This window comes from Abramis brama (genome assembly GCF_963993115.1).
Source record: "Abramis brama genome assembly, chromosome: 12".
Classification (NCBI taxonomy): Eukaryota; Metazoa; Chordata; class Actinopteri; order Cypriniformes; family Leuciscidae; genus Abramis; species Abramis brama.
In genome coordinates, this window is record NC_139974.1 from 36,443,725 (window position 1) to 36,462,123 (window position 18,399).

Below are 18,399 nucleotides of genomic sequence, written 5' to 3' on the forward strand. Positions count from 1 at the left end.
GGGCTCCCACAGACTCAATATGCCCCAAACAAATAATCTTGACCTCCTCAATGCACTGATATCAGGTTAAAGTCATTGGCTGGACCAAATTAAAGGGATACTTCACCTCTGGAAAGATTAATGTGTATTTAAAATAGGTCATTTATGTAGAAGAAATGTAGAAGGAGCTTTCTAGACTGAGAAAAGCCAGAAAATGTATTTTTGGCTTATGTGGATGAAAGACAACAACTCCCAGAATGCACTTGCTTCACTGCCCTAGGAGGCCACTCCCAAGCCACGCCTACCGGTTAGAGAGCGCAGTTGAAAACAAGGTTAGGCTACTAGTGAGTCTCCGTGACGAGTCTGCCCGGGATATCGAGATCGCTCAAAATGTCCGGGATTTGGCTTTTGCGTTCTACAGTCGCCATTCATCATGTTTACTGTGGCGAGCAGGACGAGGCTGAGGGCCACGGGAGAACGGCGCGAGACCGGTGGCGTCATTATTGAGACGCTGCGGTCTCATATCTCTCACGGAGGAGCGGGAATTTTCTTAGCAATGTTAAAACGCACATCAGCCGATCACTTGTTTAGCGTTCATGTAAACACTACATTCAGATTCACTAATCGGAATGAATTCAGTTAACTTAGATTGAAACAAAAGGTGTGCATGTAAACAATGAATGGCGACTGCAGAAAGCAAAAGCCGAATCCCGGACATTTTGGACAATCGCGACGGCCGGACATGTCCGGGAAAAAGAGGATGGTAACCCCTACTACTCAGCTTTCTCCTACTACTCAGCTTTCTCCACAGAACAAGAGCCTGCTAGATTAGCTTCCAAAGAAAGATGGCTGAATATGTGTACATTCTGTGAGTGAGATCCCACCCTCTATGGGCGGGTTGAAAACATGAGGAACGAGCTCCTCCTACTGGCTGTAGTCTTTAGCCTCTGGCCAGAAAATCCTCCGATGACGCAAAATGACGATTTTTGCGTCATCGGAGGATTTTTTCCAGACAAAAAATACATAAATCTCTCGTCTCAGGGGGATATGAGGGTGGAAAGCACGGTAATTCGAAAATACTATAGGTTTTCTACTAATACAAAGCTTAATGCTAAATCCTGAAGTATCCCTTTAAGTGATAACCTTGCAGTATGACCAATGTTTCTAGAGAGTGTATAGTTTGTTCAGTCAATAAACCAGTGATACGCCAGCACACGTACAGTAAGAGTTCTACACTTTATCTCTAACAAAATGGGAAGGTGTGACATCCTCCTCTTCAATTCATGCCATCTGACCTTCTCAGAGAGCCCTTGATTTTTATCTCAGTCGCTCTGACCCCTCTGTTCACAGCATCAGCACACAGAACAGATACGGCTATGGAGCTGTTACTAGGCCACACAAATGCCAGGCTGTCAAGAGGAGAAAATAAGAGCAGGCACAGAGCAATTTTGCAGAGTCAGGCTAAATTTTAAGGCACTTTTTATCTGAGATGGCATACTGTGAGCTCATGCATTTTCCTCTCCCTGAGAAAACATGGAACTGGGCTTGCCTCTGGTACCATAAACGCCTTTAAACTCTGGGGGAACATAAAGTAGGACTTAAGTTTCTTAGAGCAGTATTTCCTGCAGAGGCAGACTTTCTCAGAAGAACATTTCCAATCTCATAGCTTAAAAAAGAAGCAAAGCAAGAAGAAGCAGTCACAGTTTAAATTAGGGCAATTAGTCCTGCGTTTGCAGTGTGATTTTGAATGTGATTATCTCACATCATCCCCATGATGAACTTCACCATAATGCGCTTCTAATTCACTGTAGAAGTGGAGAACACCGTAAAGGTCACATAAAAGTTTTTGTTATTAGAAATTGAGAATGTTATACTCAGTAATTATAATTACACTATATTCACATCCTTATGGGATGAAATGACTCATTTCACAGTATTTATTAAGATTCATTATTATTGAAACATGTACATAATGCAAACATCATCTACAATCTGCATTAAAGGTGCTCTAAGCGATGTCACACGTTTTTTAGGCTGAAACATATTTTGTCACATACAGCAAACATCTCCTCACTATCCGCTAGCTGTCTGTCCCCTGAACACACTGTAAAAAAAACGCGGTCTCTGTAGACAGCCCAGGCTCCACAAACGGCAACAAAAACAAACTGGCCCAACCTGGACCACGAAACATAACAAACAGTGTTCTAGCCAATAACCGACAAGAATGATGTGGGGGTGGGGGTTGGGGGGTTAGTGCGCGTGCACATGAAGGGGGTGTGGGGAGTGGAGGAGAGAGAAGCATGAAGAGGGAAGTTAGCTAGAGGAGAGATGTCCTAGACAATGACTAATGTTAGAATTATATTCTCTTGAATTTGATATGGCCGACACACGACCAAAGAGACGACGTTCCGATTAACAAATAGCAAAGAAGATGGAAAATGGAGAAGGAACGCACAAAGTCCCGAATTTACATCGGAAAAGCACGGAAGGGAGGGGGAGGGGACGGGATGAGGAGGAGGGAGGGTCGAGCTAGCCTCCGTTTTGTTTGACAATACTTCGAACGTCAACAAGAAGTGACGTCACCCAACATCGCTTAGAGCACCTTTAACTGTTGCAGACAGTACAGTGGTGGCTTCAGGAGTGTGTGTGTGTGTGTGTGTGTGTGTGTGTGTGTGTGTGAGAAAAGTTGCCAGCCACTGCCAGCGTTTTTGACCATTTTCACAAAATGGCCCCCAGAATATTTTGTTGTATGAATATCTGAACATGCAAGATATCAAAAGAAAGAACAGGCCCTCTGCTGTTGTATTCAAGCTCAACACCTGAATGTGGGTAAGTTTCATAAAAAAGCAACATTTTGAGCAAAAAACTGAGAAAAACGTGTTTTTGTCAAAGACTACATCAAGATCAGATGCAGAACAATGATGATCAAAACATAGATGGAGTAGATAGAGTCCATCAACACCCCTAAAGATTCACAGTCCTATAACATTAGGCCGTTTTAATTTATATGCTGTTTAATGTTGATGATCGCTTTATTTTACATACTGTATACATATGATTACATATGATATTGATTGTTTCTGCATCTTCTCCACATGTGTTTTGATCAGGAGATTCAGTACTCTTTCAGAAGATGCATAATAGCGCCCCCTACCGTATAACAGTGAAAACACGGAAAGCCTGAAATTTCCGTCAATGGCAGGGAAGCGTTGTCTCATAAATGACAGAAATTTCCTTCAATGGTGGGGAAAGAGTTAAGCACATGTTATCAATTTCGCTGAACATCTTTATTATTACCTTATCAGCTGTTTGAATTAATAACGGTTCATTGAAACCTGCAGACTGACAGCCCACCTCCAGGCCGGAACAGATGATGAGGGCTTCAAAACTGCAGTGAGAAAAATTTACAAACGCACTTGTGCTTTTAAAAACACGATGTCGAGACATGTCTTTAAAGTCTGCGGTCTTTGGCTTCATATTTAATAGCGCTCTATTATGATCGCTATATCAAGACCATTGTTAATACACATAATACACATACACCAACCAGTTTTTGATTCTTCTGGCGTTTTGCGGAACATTGTCGTCGGTTGTGCCGCTGCACTGTGGAAACAGTATAAGACGCGCAGGCGTGGGAAGCGAGCCGGCACACTCGTTAAGCTCAGGCAGCGCGGATTCAGAACGGCGCTGCCTAGCATCCATCTGGCGAATGTCCGCTCTCTCCCTAACAAAATGGACGAACTACTTCTGCTCTCACGCAAAAACAAGGACTTTACCAACTCTGCTGCTCTGTGTTTCACGGAAACCTGGCTGAACGAAGCCATTCCGGACAGCGCGTTACATCTACCGGACTTTCAGCTGTTCAGAGCGGATCGCGATATGGAGTCAACGGGGAAAACGCGCGGTGGTGGGACATGCTTTTACATCAACAGAAGGTGGTGTACTGATGTAACTGTGTTAAGGAAGATGTGCTGTCCTGATGTGGAAGTGCTTTTCATTAACTGTAAGCCGTTCTACTCGCCGCGGGAGTTTTCCTCGCTCGTTCTCATCAGTGTTTACATTCCACCGCAAGCACACGTGAGTACGGCGCTGCAACAGCTGGCTGATCTGATCACAGAAACAGAACAACAACACCCGGACTCTGTTCTTATCATTCTCGGAGACTTTAATCAGGCAAAACTCACACGTGAACTGCCTAAATTCAAACAGCACATTACATGCCCCACCAGAGACAATAATATTTTGGACCATTGCTACACCACAACAAAGGATGCATATCGCTCCGTCGCCAGAGCAGCTCTAGGACTTTCCGATCACTGCCTGGTTCATCTTCTACCAACTTACAGGCAAAAACTTAAAACTGCTAAGCCAGTAATAAGGACTGTAAAGAGATGGACCAACGACACAGAGCAGGTCTTACAAGCCTGTTTTGAATGCACTGACTGGAGTGTTTTTGAAGCTGCTGCCAGCGATCTGGACGAGCTCACAGAGACTGTAACATCATACATCAGTTTCTGTGAGGATTTATGCATCCCTACCAGGACTTACTTATCATTCAACAATGATAAACCATGGTTCACACCAAAACTCAGACAGCTTCGTCAGGTCAAAGAAGATGCCTACAGGAGTGGGGATAGGATCTTGTATAATCAGGCCAGGAACACATTGACAAAGGAGATTGAAGTGGCTAAGAAGAGCTATGCCAAAAAGCTGGAAAACCAGTTTTCCTCCAACGACCCTGCATCAGTGTGGAAAGGCCTGAAAGACATTACCAACTACAAGACACCATCCCCCAGCATCGACAGCAATAAGCATCTTGCGAACGAGCTGAATGTCTTTTACTGTAGATTTGAGACCCCCGATCAGACACCCCATACCCGCCCTGACCATCTCTCTACACAGCCATCAACACCTCCAGCCATCCCCCTCCCCTCCCCCCCTGCACTTCAGATCAGTGAGGATAATGTGCGTCAGATCTTCAGGAAACAGAAGAGAAGGAAAGCACCAGGCCCAGACGGTGTTTCACCAGCCTGTCTGAAAACCTGCGCTGACCAGCTGGCCTCTATCTTCTCACTGATCTTCAACAGATCACTGGAGCAGTGCAAAGTCCCTTTCTGCTTTAAACGCTCCACCATCATCCCAATCCCGAAGAAACCAAAGATCACAGGACTCAATGACTACAGACCTGTTGCCTTAACATCTGTGGCCATGAAGTCATTCGAAAGACTGGTGTTAGCATATCTGAAGGACATCACTGGACCCTTGCTGGACCCCCTGCAGTTTGCCTACAGAGCAAACCGGTCTGTGGATGATGTGGTCAATATGGGACTGCATTACACCCTACAACATCTGGACAAACCAGGGACCTATGCAAGGATTCTGTTCGTGGACTTTAGTTCTGCCTTCAACACCATCGTCCCATCACTGCTCCAGACCAAACTGACCCAGCTCTCTGTCCCTAGCTCCATCTGTCAATGGATCACCAGCTTTCTGACAGACAGACAACAGCTAGTCAGAATGGGCAAAATCACGTCCGACAGCCGCACCATCAGCACCGGTGCTCCACAGGGATGTGTTCTCTCACCACTGCTCTTCTCCCTGTACACAAATGACTGCACCTCTAAAGACACCTCTGTCAAGCTCCTGAAGTTTGCGGACGACACTACTGTTATCGGACTCATCCGGAACGGTGACGAGTCTGCGTACAGACAGGAGGTGGAGCAGCTGGCTCTTTGGTGCAGTTATAACAACCTGGAGCTGAACACGCTCAAAACAGTGGAGATGATCGTGGACTTCAGGAGAAACCCCCCTGCACTCCCTTCACTCACCATCATGGACAGCACTGTGACTGCAGTAGAGTCATTCAGGTTCCTGGGCACCACCATCTCTCAGGATCTGAAGTGGGACACTCACATAGACTCTATTGTGAAGAAAGCCCAACAGAGACTGTACTTCCTGCGTCAGCTGAGGAAATTCAACCTGCCACAGGAGCTGCTCGTACAGTTCTACTCAGCTGTCATCCAGTCCATCCTCTGCACTTCCATCACCGTCTGGTTCGGCTCTGCTACCAAAACCGACCTCCGTAGACTACAGCGGATAGTTCGGACTGCTGAGCGAATCACTGGCACTACCCTTCCCACACTCAAAGAACTGCACTCATCCAGAGTGAGAAAAAGGGCTCGCAAAATCACTCTGGACCCGTCACACCCAGCACACTTTCTGTTTGAACTGTTACCGTCTGGTCGGCGCTACAGAGCACCGAGCACAAAAACAACCAGACACAGGAAAAGTTTCTTTCCCCAGGCCATCTACCTCATGAACACTTAAATGTTCCGCTACTGTGGAACAAACATGTGCAATACTTCCCTCAGACATTTCATTATAGCACCTTATAACTTTATATATATTTATAATTTATAATCTTTTTATTTTTATTTTATTTTTATTTTTTCTATTTTTTATTTATACCTATGTTACTTGTCTTGTCACTTTATATTGTATGTGTACTGGAAGCTACTGTCACCAAGACAAATTCCTCGTATGCGCAAGCATACTTGGCAATAAAGCTCTTTCTGATTCTGATTCTGATTCTGATTCTCACCTAAAGGATTATTAGGAACACCTGTTCAATTTCTCATTAATGCAATTATCTAATCAACCAATCACATGGCAGTTGCTTCAATGCATTTAGGGGTGTGGTCCTGGTCAAGACAATCTCCTGAACTCCAAACTGAATGTCAGAATGGGAAAGAAAGGTGATTTAAGCCATTTTGAGCGTGGCATGGTTGTTGGTGCCAGATGGGCCGGTCTGAGTATTTCACAATCTGCTCAGTTACTGGGATTTTCACGCACAACCATTTCTTGGGTTTACAAAGAATGGTGTGAAAAGGGAAAAGCATCCAGTATGCGGCAGTCCTGTGGGCGAAAATGCCTTGTTGATGCTAGAGGTCAGAGGAGAATGGGCCGACTGATTCAAGCTGATAGAAGAGCAACTTTGACTGAAATAACCACTCGTTACAACCGAGGTATGCAGCAAAGCATTTGTGAAGCCACAACACGCACAACCTTGAGGCGGATGGGCTACAACAGCAGAAGACCCCACCGGGTACCACTCATCTCCACTACAAATAGGAAAAAGAGGCTACAATTTGCACAAGCTCACCAAAATTGGACAGTTGAAGACTGGAAAAATGTTGCCTGGTCTGATGAGTCTCGATTTCTGTTGAGACATTCAGATGGTAGAGTCAGAATTTGGCGTAAACAGAATGAGAACATGGATCCATCATGCCTTGTTACCACTGTGCAGGCTGGTGGTGGTGGTGTAATGGTGTGGGGGATGTTTTCTTGGCACACTTTAGGCCCCTTAGTGCCAATTGGGCATCGTTTAAATGCCACGGCCTACCTGAGCATTGTTTCTGACCATGTCCATCCCTTTATGACCACCATGTTCCCATCCTCTGATGGCTACTTCCAGCAGGATAATGCACCATGTCACAAAGCTCGAATCATTTCAAATTGGTTTCTTGAACATGACAATGAGTTCACTGTACTAAAATGGCCCCCACAGTCACCAGATCTCAACCCAATAGAGCATCTTTGGGATGTGGTGGAATGGGAGCTTCGTGCCCTGGATGTGCATCCCACAAATCTCCATCAACTGCAAGATGCTATCCTATCAATATGGGCCAGCATTTCTAAAGAATGCTTTCAGCACCTTGTTGAATCAATGCCACGTAGAATTAAGGCAGTTCTGAAGGCGAAAGGGGGTCAAACACAGTATTAGTATGGTGTTCCTAATAATCCTTTAGGTGAGTGTAGGTACATTAAAACGTTTATTAAAACTTTTTTTTAGGCGAATGATATTTTTATTTTGAATAAACACGGAGATGACACTGAGATTAAAAAACAGGAAATGCCACAAAGACAGTAGCCTACTATTTATTTCCTGATTTTTAAGAATATTTAGATATTTGCACTGAAAAACAAGGAAAAAAAAATACTAAGTAAGAAAAACATTTTTGCAGTGTGTCCAACAGTTATTACACACATACAGTATTACATATTACACACATTAGTAAAATAGTGCTTAAAATTGTAAAATTGTGCTTAATTAACAAAATGCAATGATATATGATATATATTTATTTATTTATTTATTTATTTATTTATTACAAATTATTCATTTGGGTTGAATTTCTTTCAAGTGAAAAGTATTTGTGTAAATGAATGATTAATGATTCGTGTGAACTAATGAACCGAAATACGCCCAACCAATGGGAATATTATACATTTTAATTCAGAGATGTGAGATTGGAAAAAATTTGCAATGATGAGCTCATTTTTCTGAACCTGTCGTCATGTCTGAACCAGGACAACGGTTCACATGCACTCATTTATTGCTGACTTGAGTTCACATTTGATAATTGTAGTCAGGAATATTTGAGTCTCTTTGAAAATGAAGTTGACCCATTTATATTTCAATCTGGCAGACTGTCAAATATTAAGTAACATTTCTCTCTCTGAGGCTGTCGTTCACTGTGGGCGAGCGCAATGCAAACAAATGAGAATTAAACTTTGATTATCTGTGTGAAGCAGTCTCACATCTCTGACAGTTTTGACATTTTCACTGACCTTAACTGGCTTCTTCCATCTGATAAAAATGACTTCTATTTTATAGATATGCACAAGATGGTTTTAACAGCAGGAGGAAAAACAGATGCCGCTTTATCTGGCACGTCGTCTTTCTGTTTTTGAGTATTCATTCAATCATTTTCATTCAGGTTACTAGAATTTTACATTTCAGCTGTCAAGAAAAATGAACTGTCTTTTTGTTTTCCAGACGTAGACAGTGGAATAACTGGATTTTCAGGATTTTGACTGACACCTTGAGTAGTTTTTAACACATTTTTCCTGATTTTACATCAAAATGAGAAAAAACGTGGAGGAAAGACAAGCTGTAACTTTATTACTGAGAAGGTCAAACATGTTTTCTTTAATAGCTTTGGAACAGCGGGGACTCTGCTTGCTCCAGGTGATTAAACTGACTGCAAGATATATAGAAATATGGAATAAGTAATACGGATGTGCTCAACAGTAATGGTAATATAAATTGGTTCGACACGGTGGGGCTTTACAAACACTGTTGGGAAAGAAATGACTGAATAAAGACCCTCTTTGTGAACACAGGTATGAAAAACCCATAGTAATCCCAACACTAAATCTGTACAGAGGCATTGAAAAAGTTAAATTGGCAATGGATACGGTTTGGTTAATGGAACAAACATTAACTCTATAAATCAGATAATGGGGCACGACCAGCAAAATAGCTTTCTGGGAGCAGACAGACAAGGCACATCACAGGCAGTCAATGGAGGCAGATAAATCAAACACAAAGTAATGCTTAATGACTCCAAATTTGCTCTGTTTTTCTCCTTATTTTCCAAGCATGGAAAATCGTTAAATGCAGTTATATGACCAATAATAGCTTCACATAGTATTTAGAAGCCATACTCCATACTGTACACCTCCTGTGGGTTTAAATCTATGCAACGTACAATTACCACACAAATCAAGTCTAACGCAGCTCTAATCTTGTTTGTGACTTTTCATTAAATGTCATGGAGAAAAAGCACACATACTGTAGCTACAAAACGCCACTTCATATGCTAATTTCTAGGGTTTGTCCAACAGATATGAATGGGGAAAAAACAGGACTGTTGGCAGGAATCTATAGGAAACTGAATGTTCATTATTCCACTGCTTTGCTGGCTCGTGTAAATCAGTTTACAAGCAAAGCTTTTATTTATTTTTATCAGACATTCAATCAAAGCCTCCAATGCAATTTGGGATTTTTCCATCATAGGGGATATTTATTTATACTTAGTCACTGTGTTTTTACTGATCAAATAAAACGAATGCATGGTGTTCGTCCACATGCAGTACGTGAACCTTACTCCTCACAAATGGATGAGATAGATGGAAGGGGCAGCCAAAAAATGGGTTGCCAATTGGGCCCAAAAGAGCATTAAACAGAAAATGTTGCTGTCCGGCATGAGAATCGTCACTGCAGTCAACAATACTTTGCATATATTATGGGAATCAAAGATAAATCATTGTATCGATTTGCAGAGACACATTTATGTGGCCAGGTGTATTTGAAATGTGCACACCCAAAAAGGCCCTAATGTTCTTCTGGTCTAGCGATAAAACACATCATCCCTCATTTAGCAGTAGTTACGCGACAGTGACCCTGTTAATACCAGTTATTAACGTCAGTCTTCCGTGAGACGATCACAAGTGGTCAGGCGAGACAGGTGCACTTTTTGAATGGACTACAATTCATCATGTGAATAAGTGTTGTGCATGTTTCTGTACAAGCCTTTAAATTGTTCAGTTTAAAGGTACACACTTAAAGCACGTTTCAGCGCAGTGGTTGATTGACAGGTGACTCGGACAGATAATCGTTTACACTACCATTATGATGGGATCACATGCATTTTTGACTACCTCTGAAGGTGGTTTGAGTGTATCGGATTGGAAAACATTTATGAATTACAACCATTTAAGTTTAGATCTATGCTCCAAAAGGGGGGTGACAGCTGACATATCAGGGTTTTGCTTGACAGTGCTAACATCTTCTATCAATAACATGATCAACCCAAAGAAATCTCATTTATATGTTAGCTTATTTCATGGATTTGGTCCTAAAATGAAAAGTTTCTCCTTTCTCACAGTCACATACAGTACAAAGTTTTGTTTCTAGAAAAAAATGTTTACTGTTGGTATTAATTATTTTATAATTAGTATATAATAATAAGTATTTTTTGCTGAGAGATGACCCTTATGGCTACATATATCTATATATATATATATATATAGGTTCAATGCGGTTATCCGGACCACACCTATTTCTGAATTTTTTTAACAAATTAGGACATTTTTGAAACATTAGGACATTTACCCCCTTAGTATTGGTAGGTTTAGGATTAGTTGTGGGGGAGGGGTTATTTACGTGTGGTCACGTGTGGTCCGGATAACCGTATAGTACCTATATATATATATATATATATATATATATATATATATATATATATTATTTCATGCACTCCTTGATTTAATTAACTTTTCACCCTAATTCAAGAACATATAAATTGAATGGAATATAATTACATGCTGCATATAAATTATGTAAGTATGTTATGTCTTAATTCGGTCGATCCGGTTAATGTGCATTTTTAACATACAACAGACAAGCATACAATGTTTTCACCACATGAATTATATAAATCATTTTTAATTTTTATCAACAGCCAACTATGTGGTTAAAAATAAAGCCTGCACAGCTGTGTCTGTCTTTGCCTGCTGAGAAAATGTGCTGCTGGTCCTCCAGAGAGTCACAACTGGCAGCAAAGCAACGGAGGAAGCGTTTTAAACCAACAACAAAAAATTATGAATTGCCCCATTTTTAATAAATTAGTGTGTGAATAGGGGGGGAATACATTTTTGCTCAAACATCTGAAGGTATTTTGAGCTAATTCCTGTCAATCTCAAATGCAAAGAATAGGCTTATGACTATTGTGTCCTGTTTTGTTTAAAGGGGTGGTATAATGCCCTTTTCACAAATGTAAAATAAGTCTTTGATGTCCCCAGAGTGTGTATGTTAAGTTTTAGCTCAAAATACTCCACAGTTATTTTTATATAACATGTTAAAATTGTCTCTGTTTGAGGGTGAGCAAGCCCTGTGTCTGTCCCTTTAAATGCAAATGAGCTGCTGCTCCCGGCACAGAGGGCGGAGCTTCAAGAGCTTGCACTCACACAGACATGCACTGAAAATTTCAATGTTCAAACCGGACTCAGACAATGATGGAGAGACTCAAGAAGAAGTGAAAATGCAACAGGACATTTCTGAATGGTTAGTTGATGATGATTTTAGATAGTTTTTGTGTAGTTATCTTCTAGTCATTGATTAGCATATTCTGTCATGATAATCTATAAATCGTGTTCCTGGGGGCGGGGTTTATGCAAATTTTAGGGTTATGTCACTAACCCGGGAGGAAGCTTGTGTAGTCCTTACCAGCCGTTTGTTGTAGTCCTTAAAAAGCGATTTCTTTAAAAGCAAATATCTCCCTTTGCTTTGAACTTTGAGCATTGTAACTTTGCAGATGTTGTTTATGCTCAAACAGCAACATTACACACTAACTAAAGTTAGAAAAGTGAAATCATAATCAACCACCCCTTTAAATTGATTAAATATGTCTTCATCAGTCAATTTTATGATATTCTGATAATAGTCTGTGTGCATATTATGTAAAGACTAAAATTCCTGTTCAGACACTATAAATACACTATACTCTCTTTTTCCACACTGAGAATCGAGAAGCCAGGGAAAGTTTTGATCACCACATGAAAAGACTTACTCTGTCTTGAGTCGGTGACTTGGCATTGAAAATGACGCTTGGAAATATTTGATTCACAGTTTTAAAATACTGCAGTGAAAAGCATCTGACGCTGTCAGCCTCACTAAACACAATCCTGGAATGAATATATGTTGCAATTTATATAAATAGAATTGTGGAAATATTCAGTACTATTTGGAAGAGATAATGATGAATAAACAAAGAAATAATTACTTGGGAGTGGTGGTACAAATAAGATGGTATTTGATAAGATGGTTAACTCAATATAAATATGGATGGAAGCTTATTTCGGCCACAGAATTAATAAAAAAAATATAAAAAAATACAAAAGGTAATTGTGACTTTTTATCTTACAATTCTGACTTTTCCCACAGTTTACATTTCTTCTGAGAAATACAGTTACAATTGTGAGGAAAAAGTCAGAATTTTGAGGGGGGAAAAAAGTCAGCTCACAATTCTGACATTTTCTGCAAATATGAGTTTACATCTTGTAATTCTGAGGGGAAAAGTCAGAATTGTGAAATAAAAAGTTGCAGTTATCTTCTTTTTTTTATTCAGTGATGGAAACAAGCATCCATAGAAAAAGGCTGCTTTTATAGGCCTACATATGTGTAGGTTCTAACATTTAAAAATAAATAACTTAAAACAAGTACCGGTAAGTAAATATGTGATAGAGAGGGAGAAATGTATTGGAAAAGCATGTTCCTACACACATAACATTTTATGTATTTTTTATGTAAGAAAATCTTTTGGATTTACAAGTAAAGAGCTTTTCACCTACACAACTTCTAATAAGTGTTATGATTTCGGCTGCATTTTTATTAATTAACCAAAAACTGTTTTTTTGTATGTTGGTTATTTATAACCATTAATGAGAATTACAAACATATGATCATATGATCAGTGGTTGCTCATTTTCTCAAACAAGCGCATTACTTTGCCTGCCATGTCTGTCAGTCACTGCAAACCAATTCAACCTTACATAAAAGCTTTATAGAGTCCATTACACAACACATATGGCAGCCTGACAGTGCCTCCGCTGAGACCGCAGCCGGTTCAGTACGCTTGTCCCATATTCGGTCCCATCTAAGCATGACCATATGAGAAAACATTACTAAAGTATTTGACTGCAGTCAAGCACCATAACATTTTTTCCTGTTCCATTAGTGTCCAACATGATGAAGATTACTTGAAACCATATAGAATAAAAAGATATTTCACCCAAGAATGAAATTTAGCTACTTAATCTCATCTCAATCCTAACCTGCATGACTATAGATATGCAGAGCACAAAAGAAGATATTTTTGTTGAACATTTGAACTGTTTTTGTCCATACGATGAAAGTCAGTGGCTTTCAAAACACCACATTGACTTTTAATGTATATGGACAAAAAAGACATTTTTCAACATTATCTTCTTTTTTGTTCCACAGAATAAAGAAAGTTAAACCAGTTTGGAGGGAAAGTAAATGGTTCATTTTTGGGTGAACTATCCCTTTAAGAGGCATGTTGCATTAGTGCCATTACCAAATCTAAATTGCTATTGTATTAAAATAAAATCAAAAATATATAGTTTAATATACAGTAGCACAGCAAGAACTTGATACTGCATGATGTCTAAACCTCAGCAACGGTGACAGTGAATCTTACAAACCTGTGACAAACAACCTCGCCTTCTCAGGAAAGCAATTAAGATTATTCTGCATATTCTATAACTTTAGCAAAGCAATCACGAAACGCCACTGACGAAAAGGCAGTGAATTGAGCAGACAGAACCATGTGATGCCAAACACTCCCATTACACAGAGAAAAGGAGAAAGAAAGAGAGAGAGCTCCAAACCAACCATGCATTGCCTGCTGTCAACCTCTGCTTGCCTGTTGGCCAGCCTCCCGTGAACAGAGAGACACTCAGGAAAATAGAGAAAACCAAATAGGCTGCAAAATTGAACAGGCAGTGAAGACCACCAGAACGAAAATGAAGCAAGACTGCGTTAACCGAATTTAGCACATAACATTGGTGAAGATGAGAGTGAACAAAAATGGGTAAATAAATGGCAGCAAAAAAAATCGTGTTAACATGTGGACATAGTTCAGACATAAAGGAAGAGTATATTGTGAGGCTTAATTTAGAAATCCATTTTGATTTCTCTTCCTGTGATTAATCTGTGAGGACCTGCTTCTGAGATACTTAAATTCTCACGCTCAAAAGAAAAGAACGTTCCTCATTCACACCCAAGTGCTTATGAAAACGAGTGCGATACAGTTCATGTGATATGCTTCATTTAAAAATACTAAAATCAATTCAGTTTAAACAAGCATGATAATTAATATCTGACAGAAAAAAAAACTGCCTTCCATTAAATGAACTTAATCATGATAAATAGGGCATGTGACATTACTCATGAATATTTATAATGTATTGTGAGAAAGACAAACACAAGAGACACTGATCAGCGTAGATCCTTACTTCAAATGTACACTACAGTTCAAAAGTTTCGGGTTGGTAAGATTTTTTTTAATATTGTAGATGTTATTACAATGTAAAATAAAATGTAATTGATTCATGTGGTGGCAAAGCTGAATTTGGAAACATATCATATTATCAATGTTAAAAAATATATATGCTTAATATTTTGTGGAAATTGTGATACATTGTTTTCAGGAATTTTAAAGTTTATATTATATACATATATATATTTATATTATTATAAAGATTTCTTTATACATTTTTTATTTAATAATAGACATCTTGTGTGACGTATACATGACTTTACTGTCACTTTTAATCAATTTAATGCTTCTTTCCTGAATTAAAGTATTATTATTTTTTCTGAAAAAAAATTACTGACCTCAAACTTTAGTGCATAAATTTGCATAATTCTTTAAAATGTTTTGCATTTAAAATGGCCCAAAAACATCCCTATCAGTCTAAATGCCTCTCTGTAGTGCACAGCTCTATCGCTGTATGGCACATGATTGTACTTTAGCTCCACCTACTGATACAGTACATCGCATCTTATGTGTAGACTGGCCAGAACAAGCATTGATGAACGTAAGCCTGCCTGTGTATTGCAAACGTGCCCAAATTAATTCAAAGTCTACCTGAGAGCAGCATTAAACCTTTTAAAGGGATAGTTCACCCAACAAATTTTAATTTTGTCATCATTCACTCACCCTCATGTTGTTCCAAACCTGTATACATTTTTTTCTTCTGTTGAACACAAAAGAAGATATTTTGAAGAATGTTGGCAACCAGAGAGTTGATGGTAACCATTGACTTCCATAGTATTTTTTTTTTCTACTATAGAAGTCAATGGGTGCCGTCAACTGTCTGGTTACAGCATTCGTCAAAATATCTTCTTTTGTGTTCAACAGAATAATGAAAATTATACAGATTGGGAACAACTTGAGGGTGAGTAAGCGATGACAAAAAATTTGGGAGAACTATATGCCTTTAAGGAGATTATTCAACAGAAATCTGTAATCATATTAAGGAATATATTTACTCTTGAACTAAATCATCAACTGACGACTTAATAAGACGAATATTATACATCCTACAAGAAGAGTGCATTAAAATGCATGTTTTGTATAACAATAATTCTCAATTGATGCTCATAACTGAATGCAAAATAAACAGAAAACGTAATTAGATAATGGGTTTAATTTTCAAGCTCTGCACTTTATGTTATTACAAAATATACTCCGCTTTCAAAGGGAAAGAAGCTAAATTATATTCAGTTTCATCTCTTGCATAGTACTATAAAATCCATAATCTGTCTTAACAAGTTCAAACATTTGCTTATGCTTAGCCATGGTCAGTATATCAACTGTAAAAAAGCCTTCAATTATACAACAATGGATGTCATAGTCAAGTAGATTATTACTTTTCTTCTCTACAAAAGCCCATTCTGTGTCAAGTATCGTTTTTATGGTAGATTAACTTCTCATAATATTTGAAGCACTGCAGACATGGCCTATATGACCGTCCCAAACACACTAATGAATAATGCATGAGCCATTAGCTGAATTAGGAGCATAGCTCAACAAGTGAATGTTCATGACCCCATGAACTGAGACTAGTCCTACATTAACATGCTTGTTTTCGCTCTCTATGGTGATTCACTGTCGTGTTTGGTTTCCTTGTTTCCATGTGTGAGATGAACTTGTTGTCAGGCTGATCTGAAAGGAAACCCACAAGCATGCTTTAAAAGCAGTCGGTATCTAAAAATCGCTGTCCATATCTAGCTCTACGTCTCTGCTCTCAGCCTGACTCAAATAATGCATTTTGTACTATTTGATTACAGGTCAAAGCCTTATCTCTGCAAAGAAAAACCATTGCTGCTTTGTGTCTTTCTGTGCTTTTTCTGACGTTTAACTTAGATAAAAAAGATCATACTGTATGCATCACAACGCACACTTTCTTTAAAAGATCCCTAATGAAACTGTAAAAACAACATCTGCAATGGTTTGTTTCATCATTTCTTTTTAGCTTTCCCAGTAGCATCTCTTAATCCTATCAGTGGAATATACAGTGGTGAATCCAATTTAATCCTCCTACCATAAAGGAGACAGAAACCTAGAAGCTCTGCTTCCAGTTTATGGTTTATATAATGAGCCAATGTTCTACACAAATGATGAAACGGTGTGGTTATATTCATAACCAAAGGAACTTTAACTAGACCAGTACACAGCATGGAACTGCAAAACACTGTCAGTTTATGAAGAATCCGGACTATCAGACTGGATGCCTCATATTAAAAGTAGATTTATAAAACAGATCTTGCCATGCTTGACATGTGCACTCTAACTATATAATTTCTAAGGTAACAGAAGAGCTCAACTCATGTTTTCAAACAGCTTTAAGATCAGCCAATACAGTCTTTCTTTAGTGACAGTAAGAAATGATGAATCTACTTTTTTTTTTATCTGCAATTATTTATATTGGCAAACTGATGTTGCCAGGTCAACACTTACTATTTAGCTATATTGTGCACATTTAAAAAATAATAACATTTTCTTTCTATTCTCCATATTTTTATTATTCAAATCATTAACAAATTTAACAATTAAATAGCACCACATAGGCTATAAGCAGAAATCATATCATGCAATGGGTTACAAATGGATTTATATATATAATCTGCAGGTAATTAGGCAATATGCGCCCATCATAATGAAATGTACATCTTACCTTTATGTGGATGAGAATGTAAATCCTGTGCGTACTTCACTTTCTCACACTGGGCTTCTCAAACTGAATTCCATCGTCTGGGACTAAAAATAAGTGATGCTGTTAATGCATCTGGTGTTTTTATCTCCGTCTGAGGAGAATATCCACTCGTTAAAAAGACGTGTAATCAGAAACGTCACTGTTTTACATTTTTTATTTTTTTATTTTTTTTTGTGAGCGAGACGTTGTTTCAGTTCAGCAGCTGGTAATCCAAGTGCATCTAACAGCCGCTCATCTCGAGCCGAGCATGTGGAGCGCGTGGGCTCCTCCTAGAACTGACAGCGGGCTCCAGCACGCTCAAACACACATTTAGGCTGTGTTTCAAAACCTAGTGAGCTGCCTTCATAGACAGCATTTTGATACCCATGGGCTATTCATCAAAGAATCTTGAAAAATTAAAATGCATGAAGTGTGATGTATTAAAATACATGCATTCATAATGTGATGTCTATAGAAACCTCGTTTCGAAGCTATATTAGCGTAGGCTAATAATAGACATAGGCTACGCAGTGTGAGAATAATTCGGGGGCTTTTCTGTTGAGGTGCCCAAACCATGTATTAGCCTACCTAAACAAAGGACTAAAGTTTTTGATATATTTGTGAAAGATTTTTTTAAAGAAAAAAAAAACTACAATAACGTGATACATAGGCCTATTAGCTTGTGAACTTGTGATTTGTCAGTGCAGTGTCTAAAACCGATCCTGATGGAAAACGCTCCAGTGCTGAACTGTTGCTATGGTCAGGCCATTTCCTGATTAGAACGCGACTTCT

General features: G+C 39.1%; 1 protein-coding gene across 1 annotated transcript in view; it reads right to left on the minus strand.

Moving 5' to 3' along the window:
• calcr (calcitonin receptor) overlaps positions 1-17,901 on the minus strand; it is a 56,736-nt gene extending 38,835 nt beyond the window's left edge. The window contains exon 1 of the mRNA XM_084130575.1: positions 17,590-17,901. The gene's annotated coding sequence lies outside the window, so the exon portion shown is untranslated. The remainder of the gene's footprint in view (positions 1-17,589) is intronic.
• Between the last annotated feature and the right edge of the window lie 498 nt (positions 17,902-18,399).